The sequence below is a fragment of the Sinohyriopsis cumingii genome, unplaced genomic scaffold (genome assembly GCF_028554795.1).
Source record: "Sinohyriopsis cumingii isolate HCF-2022 unplaced genomic scaffold, ASM2855479v2 utg001530l, whole genome shotgun sequence".
NCBI lineage: Eukaryota > Metazoa > Mollusca > Bivalvia > Unionida > Unionidae > Sinohyriopsis > Sinohyriopsis cumingii.
This window is the reverse complement of record NW_028316013.1, coordinates 58128-70378: the sequence shown is the minus strand read 5'-3', so window position 1 is coordinate 70378 and position 12251 is coordinate 58128. Positions and strand designations below refer to the sequence as shown.

The window sequence follows — 12251 nt, the reverse complement described above, 5'->3', positions numbered from 1 at the left end:
TTTTATGTTGGTAAATTCTATGTATACATGCATGATCATTGATTGCATGTGAGATGAACATATTATGATAAGGAAAACTTAGGACATGCTTTATTAAAATATCATAACTTGCACCAAACAATGTGCAAGATTTTCAAGTTCATTTTTGTCAGTTTTGGGGTGAAATATGTAGGTGTTATAAACAAAATCTTGGCAATCACAACAAGTCTGGTGTGAGTGAATGTCAGATTTAAATAGGATTCTCCTTTTAATGGAACAATTCCACAGCTCCTGGTAATGACAGTCCCTGCTTTTAGCTTGGATATTAGAATCTAGTCTAAGACAAACTGTTCATAGTCGGCCATTCATGTATGGTGAATTCCTTATTTTGGAAAAGTGATGCCCTTAAACGTCATTTCTGAAACCTTTCTGAGAACTCTAAATTAGATTATGAGATCATTATAGATTTATCATGAATTCATCCCCAACTTAAAATCCATTTCTGCTCTCTCTCTCTCTCTCTCTCTCTCTCTCTCTCACACACACACACACACACACACAGAGGCATGGAAACATAAATTGCTAAGGCAATCTTCTTTTTAAAAAAAAAAAAGTGAAGTCCAACAAGTTTTTCAAATGCTATTAAAATCTGGATTATTGAAGACCTAGTCCCTGTCAAGCAAAGGCACATGACTCAAGGGAAATCAAGTGCCAGTGGTTAGGGTTGAGTTAACTTCTATGAATTTGAATTGTATCATTCAAATAGTTTTCCAAGTCCTGAAGACAAAGATTTATATATATATATATATATATATATATATATATATATATATATATATATATATATATATATATATATATATAATTATTCACATTATTCAGTGAAAATCAAAGCATATTATAACGAACGTAAGTTGTCTTATTATCTTATCACTGTGAACTCCGCCCTCCCTGAAATTCGATATTCACAATTCTAGCCCCACACTCATCCACCCACCAGGCTTTCACTGCACTGCTTAAGTCCGTGGCCTAATTATTATCGTTTACTAATTGTATTGCTGAATGCATTCAGATAGAATTACTATTAAAGCAACTTGTTTATCCGAGTAATGATCTCAAAATTCCCGGTGTTATGTCATGAATATTCAATTGATAATTCGGTCCATCTAGTTCTGCTGAGGTTAAGCAGAATCGCATCAAAACCGAAAGTAGGACCCCTATTTCTTATTTTGGATAGACATCGCTGGAATAACTTCAAGAAAGTATGGGAACCAGTCCAGACAAATGGGTGCAGATTAAAAACAAAAGTATGATTTTGTCTCGCGAGGATTGGATGATACTGAGAGTAAACTTGTTTAAAAAAAATTGTTGCTGTTGTTGTTGTTGTTGTAGGGTTTAGTGCCATTTTTCAGCACAAGATAGGCTATACATGGCGGCCAGTATAAATGGTGGAGGAAGAACCCGGGAAAACCCCAGAAAGAACACCGACCCACGAGAGCCACTGGCAAGCTTTCTCACATACCCACAATGGCCGAATCGGAGACTCGAACCCAAGCAGACAGAGGTGAGATGGCAGCGATCCGTAACGGTGAGCACTTTAGACCACTCGGCCACTCGAGGCCCCTTTTTTATAAAAAAAAAAGTATTTTTTGAAAGGTTTATCTCAGATGTAACTGAAAAATGTGGAGACACGGTTTAACTGATGAAATTCAAGTCCTTTTGTAAACTTGACTTATGAAAACCTATTACCGAAGTGATAGCACCTGATTCATGGTTGAGTCGACTCTGCGCCAGAGTTGCTTAAACATCCCTCAAACCTTCAAATCAACCTACCCGAAAAAAAAACAAAAAAACAAAAAAAAAAAAAAAACAAAGAAAACAAACAAACAGAACTTAGAAGTTTGTGGTGAGTCATGGAGGGCTCAAATCGCAGTTCTCTGTCCAAACGGAGTATCGTCAAAACAGCCAGTCTGAACTATCTCGGCTGATCCGTGGCCGCTAGCCCAGTTTGTGCCCACAAACGCAATTTCACGATGCTAAGGATGACAGTGTCTTTTATTCCAAGAAAACGTAGGACCCGGGCAGGCTCTAAGCCGATTGAACCGATTTGGTCCTTTCAGGCCGGGCCACGCGCTCATATGGGCCCCGCGCGTTAGTAATTTTAAAAAATATATCTATAGAGAGGAAGTAATTTTAAAGCGATTGAAGAAGGTGTTAAGTTCAATATCATATAAAACTTGTTTAAAAGTTTATTTCCAATTGCCGTGCATACAGGGATCCAAATCGGGCAGCAGCAGGGAGGGCAAACCCTACAAACTTTAGAAGGTTCCAAATGCCGAAATAAGATCTCCACAAGGAGGGGTTTCAACCAGAAATAACGTCGACTACGTTTCAAGAGGAACTCTCGGAGAGATAAGCCTCTTTGGGAGGTCCTCCTGAGTTAGTCCAAATGTGGTTTCTGGTTGAAAACCCATTAATGGCGCTTCGATTACAAAAAATGAACCAATTCGTTGTTGTCGCCCTCCCTGCTGCTATGAATTAAAAATTTAATAATGGCCAACATTGAAGAAGCATATACCACTAGATTAGCTCGAGAACGACCAGAAGCAATCAAAATTTCTTCCTGTGAGAGATTATGTAAGACAAAAATTACAAGCGCGGCAGGAAGCACAAGTTGAATATGCTACAGGCACAGAACATTTATTTAAACCCGTTACAACAGCTACTGAAAAAGCTGCGGCGGTCACTGAAAGAGCTTTATTGGGAGATATTAAGGATGAGGAGGAAAGAAAAAAAGGTATTCTTCCAATATTAAAACAGACCGCTGAGCAAGCTGAAAAAATTGGAAGGAGAACTAAAAAACGAAAAAGATTTTACGAGATCTTCCAACTGATATAGCTGCAGCTCAGCTGTCGACGAAGACATACTTAAAGGTATCAGCGAAATTCGCGCTGAAATTGGTGATAAAAAAAAAAGATGCATACCAGCAACAGAAACAGAACAAACCAGGACTACGGTTAATATAAACGATAGATTCACCGAACTGGCTATTAAATCTATAAAGGCCGTTTCAACCGTTGATGTTTTAGCTGAGTTTGCCGCGCAAAGTTATAATTACCGAAACCAGGTTTTATAATCCGAGTATGTCGATGATGCTGTAAGTCGCGAAAACTGGTACAAGTGGATATTTTGCATATACTATGATGCTGATCAAGCCAGAAACAGCGTTACTAGATTTATTGCATTTAGTAACGCAATAGATAATTATTTTGCACGACTACAACCACCTCCTCCTCAGCAGAGACAACAACAACCTCCTCCTCAGCAGAGATAACCACAACCTCCTGGCGCTACAGTAGGTAAGGGTCTGGGAAGTGGTCTTATTCCCTGTCCTAACAGTATCTTCAATGATGCGCAACGGTTAGAAGTTCTCATAGGGGGGAAACGAGCTGGGAATAATTCACCAGAAATAATTAATGAAGCAGCTGATATCTGTCGGCGATTATTTCAAGGTGGTATCATGGATATTGATATTTACCGAGAGTTTATTAATGAGCTTGTTGATGACTACCACAGTGACTAGTTGTTAGATAAATAAATAATTAAATAAAATGATCATACACAATTCTCATCGTAGACTAGTTATGGTCAGGGCGGTAAATTCACGATTACCCGTATATATGATGACTTATGGGAATGGATTCTGTGATGTTGTTCGGGGTTTATTCGCGAGGATGGCCCCTAAAGCAATACCAATCGCAAAACAATTATCAATGAAAGCTATTGACGTTGTTCGTGATAAAGCTACTGTGCTGTTGGTAACATTGCCAGTAAAGCATTCCTGGCAATCAAGTACAGACTAGCACGATTAATACGTAGACCACCACCACCAGTGAAATTACCAAGCACCGAAGTGATGCCCGCTAATGTCAGTAAAGTAATAAATCAAGCCGCAAATCAAAAACTAGCAGCGCTGACAAATCAAGGGGCTGAACAAATAAATACAAGTCTGGTGTCGGGAGGCGGTCTTCGTTTTAGATGATAACAAATTATAATAAAATGTTTAAACGCGAATCCGACACGGCGTTCGACATAGACGAACCGGTTCTTAAAAATGAATCAGTGCGTGGTTATCAGTATTATTCTTATGGCGTACAAAATCCAAATCAACGAGGACGAATTGAATTACAGGTTCAAGACACAAGTAGATATTTCTTTCCCGCTGAAACCTTTATCGAAGTAGAAGGTGAAATGTTAGAAACAGATAATACAGAATACTTGGAAGGTGTTAAAATTGGTTTTGTTAATAATGGAATTATGGCCATGTTTAAAAGCGCCACGTGTCTCATTGACGGAAAAAAAATTGAGTCAGTTGAGAACAATGTTGATGTGGCTACAACAATAATAGGTCTAGCAAAATATTCTGATGATTATACAAGATCAGCTGGTCCATCAATGATGTTTGCTAAGGACACTTCTGATTTTCCTAACAGTGATCAGTACAATATTAGACGGCCAAGAAACGCCAGCAACAACGCCGGTGGTTCATGGTGCTAATACAGAATTTAATCTAGGATTTGCAACGCGTAAATTAATGTTGAAAGGGAATAATAGAAAATTTTCATGTGCCATTCCGCTTTCGCATATATTTGGATTTTGCAGAGATGTCCGAAAGGTAATTTTTGGAGCAAAACAAACGTTGTGTTTTTCAGAAAATCTGATGATAATGATGCTTTATGGCGACCTATGAGTGATGCTGGTAAAGTAATACTAACAAAACTTTTGTTGTTGATGCCAGTAATAACTGTGGCAATTGCTGAAGAACAGCGATTACTTTCTTTCATGGATCAAGGTGGTAAAACGTTGTTATCATGGCTTACAGTAACCACAGATAGCGCTCTTTGAGCTAGCCCGGATAACATCCCCGTGTTTACTGACAGCGAAAAAAAATCAGAGACTCAAGTATATCGTTTATAACAATCAGAGATGAAATCATACAGAGAGTTGCTAATCGCTTAAAAAATACCGGTGACACAATGACAGTTGAACTCAACACGAACGGAAACAAAATAGTAGCTGTAACAACTCCAAAATTCGACAACGACGCTGCAAACAAACTATACGTCGACAACGTAGACAGTAAATGATCCACATTGCGGGCCGAATATGACGTTCACGTAAACGCGTTTGCAAGATTTCGCAGAAATTTTAAAAAAACCGATGAAGCCATAGATGAATTCTTCGGCACTCTGCTCACCGTTGACGCAAAACTTTCTGATATCAAAACAAATATTGACACGATCAAACAAACACAGCAAGATATCGTAAGTGGGATTCCTGAGATCGTTAATAAAAACCAGTTTGATTAAAATCCCACATGGAGTAACTCCCGGGCATATTACCAACATAGTATACACGGTATCATCTGGATTCGCAACATGGTCAAAACAAAATAATACTATCAAATATACCGCAACAGTCACTGGTGTGTATAGACTGTGTTCAGTGCTGCAAAATTTGAGATTTTCACAACATATCCCTGGCGACATTCTACCAACAAGTTTTCCGGGGTTGTGACTATCATATTAAATAGCGGGACCGAAGAAACATTTATACTGGAAGCAGCCGATAAGAAATTAACCGCAACATCTTACTGGTGGTGTTTGGAATTTGTAGCTGAAACACCTCAATTGGTTACTGCGTAAAATAATAAATGACCCCTGTAACAGAGTTTACGACGACAACATTAAATATTCAGCAATATAGATACGATCAAGTACGCGAATGGCAATCAGAGTTAAAAACCCTCATTGACAAATACACAACAAAAGTAGAGAAATATAAGCGACGAGCAGTCATTGTAGACGTTGCAGTATACTCGGTATCCGCGTTAGTTGCATCCACCGGAGTAGTATTATCAGCGCTAACGGCAGTAACAACTGCAATTGCAGTAACAATATCCGTTTCATCATCAGCGGCAATCGCAGGTGTTTTTAATATAATCGCGAAAAAAATATCAACGTGCACGAGCACAAAATTGCACGATTATGTCACGCGGCTAAATACAGCAACAGAAGCATACTCAAGATTGTCGTCGTTTATATCATCAAGCCTCAACGACAAAATAATATCAGATTCTGAATTCACGAGCGTGGCAAAGATATACGAGGACTACAAACAAGTCCACCATTTGAAAACAACGAAAATGAATAATGACAGAATTGCTTCAACAGATAGCCGAAAATACAAGCCCCAAGAGAACTTCGATGATAACAATAAGCTCGACTAGACCAGAATTCAGTATTAATTTTCCAACTGCTATTCCAGTGAAAGAAATCGCACTAGCACAATTACGAGTATATTACAGCTGGCCCAATATCAGATCAAAGTCATTTGGTGGTTTACCAGCGAATAATTCGTTTGTGTTTGCAAATAAAAACCGACCAGATGGTACACCCGACTGGAACGTCATTGGGATACCAACCGGGTCTTATCAAATCGAAGAAATCAATGAGGGATTACAACGTCGAATAAAAGATATTACCAGGAAGAAATCTAAAATAACAATAACCGTTCATGAACCAACGCTGTCTTCTGCAATTGAGATAAACTCTCCAGACTACGCCGTGGATATATATCAAAGTTCGATCAGATCAGTGTTAGGATGGCCTGAAATTCCACCACCGACACCACCAATACCGCAAGAACCGAAAAAGTCTGATTTCACAGCGTTTGATACAAATTACAATGAGAGGCTTAGCTATCTGTTATGTCTCACATAGGCTATGACATGAGATTTAACTTAATGCTCGTAAATGATTCTGAGCTGGAATTTTATATACAAACATGCATAAGGGATATTCCGGTATATCCCTTTCGGGAAAGTTATGTGATAGCTGAAATTCCAATGTGGAAATATGGCGAAGGGGCCCATAGCGCGCCCGACCTGAAAGATATACTCCATTACATGGAAGAAGAATATAGAAAACATTTCGCGAAACTACGTGATGATTTCATAGATTATCTCTCCGGCACAACATTAAATCGTGGTAATATTATTAATTTGCTTCATTATTTGCATCAAAACAATTCTTTGCTTTGAGCTCATTACTCAAAAAAGTAAACAAGCGGTAATTAACACTAAAAATAATAAAGCCAAAAAATCGTTTCTCTATTATTACAAGATAGCAGAGATTAACCTACCGGATTTTATATTTCCCGACGATCGTTCAGATGAATTAAAAAAATCCGTCGATGATATCATTGATGAGTTCTTCACTGATATACTTGAACAATGGAGAAAAACACTACCACGGCAACTATTCTCCGGCACAACAACGACACAACTGGGCAAGGACTACATGTATCCCCGGAAATCGCAAATATAACCCATGTGGTCGTGGTCAATCTTGTAAGTGATGTCATTGATGGCAGCTAAGCACAGACACGACAGTATCAAATCAAGCACAGCAAGGGTTTGTTCTTTATGCATTCACCCCAAAAGATTCACCACATGGATATCGGATTGTGCAAGTACCGCTCAATCCGGTCTATCTGCGGTGTCATAATCCGCTGTTATCAAGAATAAATTTCAAACTAAGTGACCAGTCCGGCCACCTTCTGGATCTGAGGATTGAAACGTTAAATATTAATTTATTTGTGAAATCGTTAAGATTTTCGATCCTAAGGATCTCATCGTAAGATTTCCGATTAGACCTTACGAGTAATAATATAATGTACCAACATGTGAAGGTTTTCATACACGACAAGCAAGTACTTGAAAACTACATCAATAAAGTGTTTACACAGTTTCAAGTCGGCCCAGTTGATATGGTTATTGATGTATACGGTTTAGAGGATTATTTATTGACACAATCGCAGCTGGATAAACTACAGCGAGAACATATTTCTATGGTCACGTGTGATAAAGATCAAATCCTAAATTATGCGCACTCTTGCATTAAATTTGATCGACTTAAGGAAATATTATCTAACTCATCAGATTGATGCAGGTCAGATTGATACAAGTGAAAAAAATTAACTCATCAGACTGATACAAGTCAGATTGATACAAGTAAAAAAGAATATTATCTAACTCATCAGATTAATGTAGGTAAAAATTTTTTTTTTTACTTTCCATTTCATTTTCACGTACTTTACTTCATTTCCAAGTACCCTTGATGAAATCACCTTGATAAACCCCTTGATTTCATCCTTGATAAAATCCTTAATTTCATCCTTGATGAAATCACCTTGATTTCATCAAGGGGTCTAACTTTCGATCGTTTCACAATCTGACATAATTTTTTTTTTAGTTGCCTTAAGCGAGTATTAATTATTTTTTTGATTCGTATTCTTGAGATAATTGTGATCTAATTTTTTCAATTGCACCAGACAACGAAACAAATTCATTTATTTATGTTTCTTTATGCTACCATAGCTGGGAGTTGATACATAGCCGTCTAAATTTTTTTTATTTATAAATCTGTAATTAGATGTCAGAATATACCGCCCTTCGCATGTAGCCTCTTGCAGTGTTTCAAAATCAGAAATGATTTATTCAGGATTTAATTCATCAGATAATTTTATACCGTCATGTTCTAATTTTTTAATAGGAACAAGTACATCATTGATATTTTCGTAATTCATATTATTATATATACCGATATTATATATTTAAAAGAAAAATATTTTAGACCAAAAAATGAACAGTAGCTATGATGAGCGGTTATCATTTCATGATAGTTTCTTTTTCGCCGCATTCTTTCTGAATGTTTTGTTTTGTGGAGTGCCCATGTGACTTAGAGCTTATGCATCCACGCTACTGTTTATTTTGGGGGCACGTCACAAACATACCTCCAGCGAATTTTCTAAACGAAAGCGAAACGAAATGTTAGAATATTCAGAAGGCTGTCTGTGTATTGCATTCATGCATTCAAGATCAAATCCCAGGGGTAAACCCTCCTCCCCCCACAATTTGATCTTGAGAGAGATGTACATGAACAGCTTCGGCTGCCGTCCCAATTATAAAACCCTATTAATCGGTATCGTCGACAATATGCCCGTTACGAGACTCGAACCGCTGCCTGTTGACACTACCGGAATGAGAATCAACCCCGCTACTGCTTGCGCCATGGTCCTAATCTAATGATATATGTTTTAGAAATTATTATATAGCTAACTGTTGGCAGACAGCTAACAATTTGCAACTAAATTTAAGTTCTGAAATCCAGTTGGATCTAAATTTTAACATAGAATTCATACTGCTTATGAAAAAAGCCTACCTGTACAATTCTTGATTTTATCAAAGCGGAAGTGATAACGCGTTGAAATAGACTGGTGCAGGGTGTATACAATAAGACGGTTACGCCACGAACTGTATGGAAGTATAAAAAAGAACTGTATACAGTTCTGCCGCGCTGGATAACATATTACCTGTCAAATAGGTAATGAGAAGTGTTGCACAAATCTCCTTGATGAAATCAAGGGGGAGGGAAGTGCATCATTGACTTTTACACAGTCGCTGCAGAGTTATCTCCGTTATCTGCATCTACATAATGAACTAAAATCCAGCTACCAAACTTGTATGAAAACGATGATTTGGTTACATTTTCTGCAACACGTTTGACTGACATCGAGTGAATATCGAAATACTTGCCAGCCGCGGCCATCGACTGAAATGTTTTCTCTTCACCGGTGCTTATGTTGAGAGATCTGACAGCTCTCCTTGAAACGGTCTTAAATTTACTGGTACCTCCTCTTGCAGAATTCTCGCACGGCGTGACAGCTTGTAAGTTAGATAATTTATTATTAAGTTTGTCGTTGTTGATGTGATCAATCACAAGACCGTATTTGATCTTTCCAAAGAAACATTCAAATACAAACCTGTGATTATAATAGGCTTTTTTTCCCCAGCAGTAAATCTGAGATAACCAGCATTATCAACAACACCAACTGTTTTTTTCAATCTGCAATGACTGACTTCACCACTACAAGACGCTGAACGGGTCATGGATACCGGTGCTACAATAAACGATGTTGCAGAGTTAGAGAAAACACTAAGATTCCCAATAACCGTAGCAACGATAACAGGGGAACTATTATACGAATCGAAATATAATCGGAACCAAGCTCCAATAAATATCATTGAACATAACGCTCACGCGTGGACCAGCGCAGTCACAATATTTCCACGAGATCGAACTGTAAGATATTACCCAGAGAACTCTGGGAGAAACATGTTTGATTTTATTAATGAGATAGGTAAAAGCGATCCTATGTCAGTGTGGTTATTTAAAAGTTCAGATGGTGAAAAATATGATCAATTCGTGCGCGTTAACGGTGAAATATACCGTAAAGAATCTCTTCATGAAACAATGAGAAAACTTGCACAGAGATACTCAAAAGATACTGACCGATCACTAACTAATTGTTCCACTGTCCCATCAGTTGCTACCCATGCTGCCAGAGGAAAAAAATTCTGGAAGCCAACCCGAAGGGAGTTTCTCGAAGATGTCCAATTAAGTTGTTGTGAATACGGACACGGCAAAAATTGTGGAATACCAAGTATAATTACAAGGAAATGATATCAGTTGATAGAGTTGCGTGTTATCCAGGAAGTTTTCTCGGGATGGGATAATGCTCTGGATACTTTAAAAGATTTGGACAACCCCACGAACTTGATGACGCGAATAGCCATTAATGGGCCATTACCCGATTTTGACCAAACAGGATTCGCTCGTGTAGTGTCATTCGAAATGGCTAAGGGTTTTCATGTTATTTGTTATGTTTGGTTTGGTCGGCACTTTAGTGAAAAGCGCTGGGCACCAATAGTGTTGTTACGATATATGCTTGATTGTAAAATGCTGATGTCGTTGACGGTCAGTGAGGCAATCATATCATCTCGGGCACAGACTGAAGTTTGGTTACCGACGCCTGAACTGGTTGATTGCGAAAATGATGATTACAGTACATTAATAGCCAACCTCGACGAGAAAAGAACAGTGAAGGATCTCGGTAGAAGAATAATTTGTAAGTTTACTCAAGGCGGTGCATATAATCATAAATGACATTATGCACGACTAATTATGGACGATGCTGAATACGATTTTATAATCGCTGATGCAACTGCGAGAGATATATTTATAAGTAGAGAAAACGCTTACTTATCTGACGGAACTCGGCTGGGTACAATTGTAAGTTATACTGATGGCGAGTCACCTCAGTATACTCATTTAAGATCTTCGATGCTAGCTTGTGTTTCCCTCAATTTGCTATCGATGATAAACAGATTTTATTGACACTACAGTTAGAGTTGCAACGTATTCGTTTTACATCAACAAGAAATAACCGAATTCGGTAACTCGTTTTACAACTGATGATGAATCATGGGGTTCGTGGAGAATAAAATAAGAAATGGCATATGATTATTGTGAGTCCGCAGATGTTGAGATCAAAGACAGTTATTATAAATCAAAGTTATCGGAAACGTCGAGTGCGCCATCTGTGTACGATCCAGTATCCAGACGCAAGACGGTTTATCTCAATGAACCGGGAGGGTCTGGTAAGACGACTCGAGCGATTGAATTATTTCGGAATTCAGATATGATCGTGTTAACACCTACACACAGACTCGCGCGAGAGATGAAACAACGAAGGGTTAACTCGTGCACTTATCACAGCTTTTTCAGATGCAAGGGCGACGCATGGATTCCTGATCGAATGGGAGAGAAATATATTCCAAGGATCATAATTTGGGATGAAATATGTACGGTATCGTTAGAAACATTAAAAATATTTCTTAATTGGTTATTAACAAAAAAATACAGCTGTGATAATGTGTGGCGATCATGGCCATCCACCACCTTTTGGTGGACCATCTCCACATTTGTGGTTAAAAGATTTTGTTGATTATTACGAGGAGATAACTGATGATTATAGAGCGCTAGATGTAGAATTAAACGAGTTCAAGAAATTAATCAGACTGCAAATCGAATAAAATTCAACGTGAAATTATGCGTAAAATAATTTCAGAAACTTCAGTGAACGACTTTCTGCAAGCGCGGAGACCAAACGACTTGATAGTGGCAAGTAGAAAGATAGTCAGAGACAAACTTCAACAGCGGTTGTTTCAGTTACAACGGGAGAAGTTTCCAACGTTGCCAGTGCCGTTGTGTTATCGACCAGCTGATTCGCGACGGCAAAGTATTGACGTTGATATACCAGGACAGACCGAAAAACAAAATCTCGTATTAAATGATATTGTCGTAGTT

The 12251-nt window shown here is 38.2% G+C and overlaps 1 protein-coding gene across 1 annotated transcript in view; it reads right to left on the bottom strand.

Annotated features, from left to right (window-relative positions):
* The window catches only part of LOC149771980 (uncharacterized), a 127193-nt gene extending 126018 nt beyond the window's left edge, over positions 1 to 1175 (bottom strand). Inside the window, exon 1 of the mRNA XM_089947994.1 lies at positions 977 to 1175. The gene's annotated coding sequence lies outside the window, so the exon portion shown is untranslated. The remainder of the gene's footprint in view (positions 1 to 976) is intronic.
* Between the last annotated feature and the right edge of the window lie 11076 nt (positions 1176 to 12251).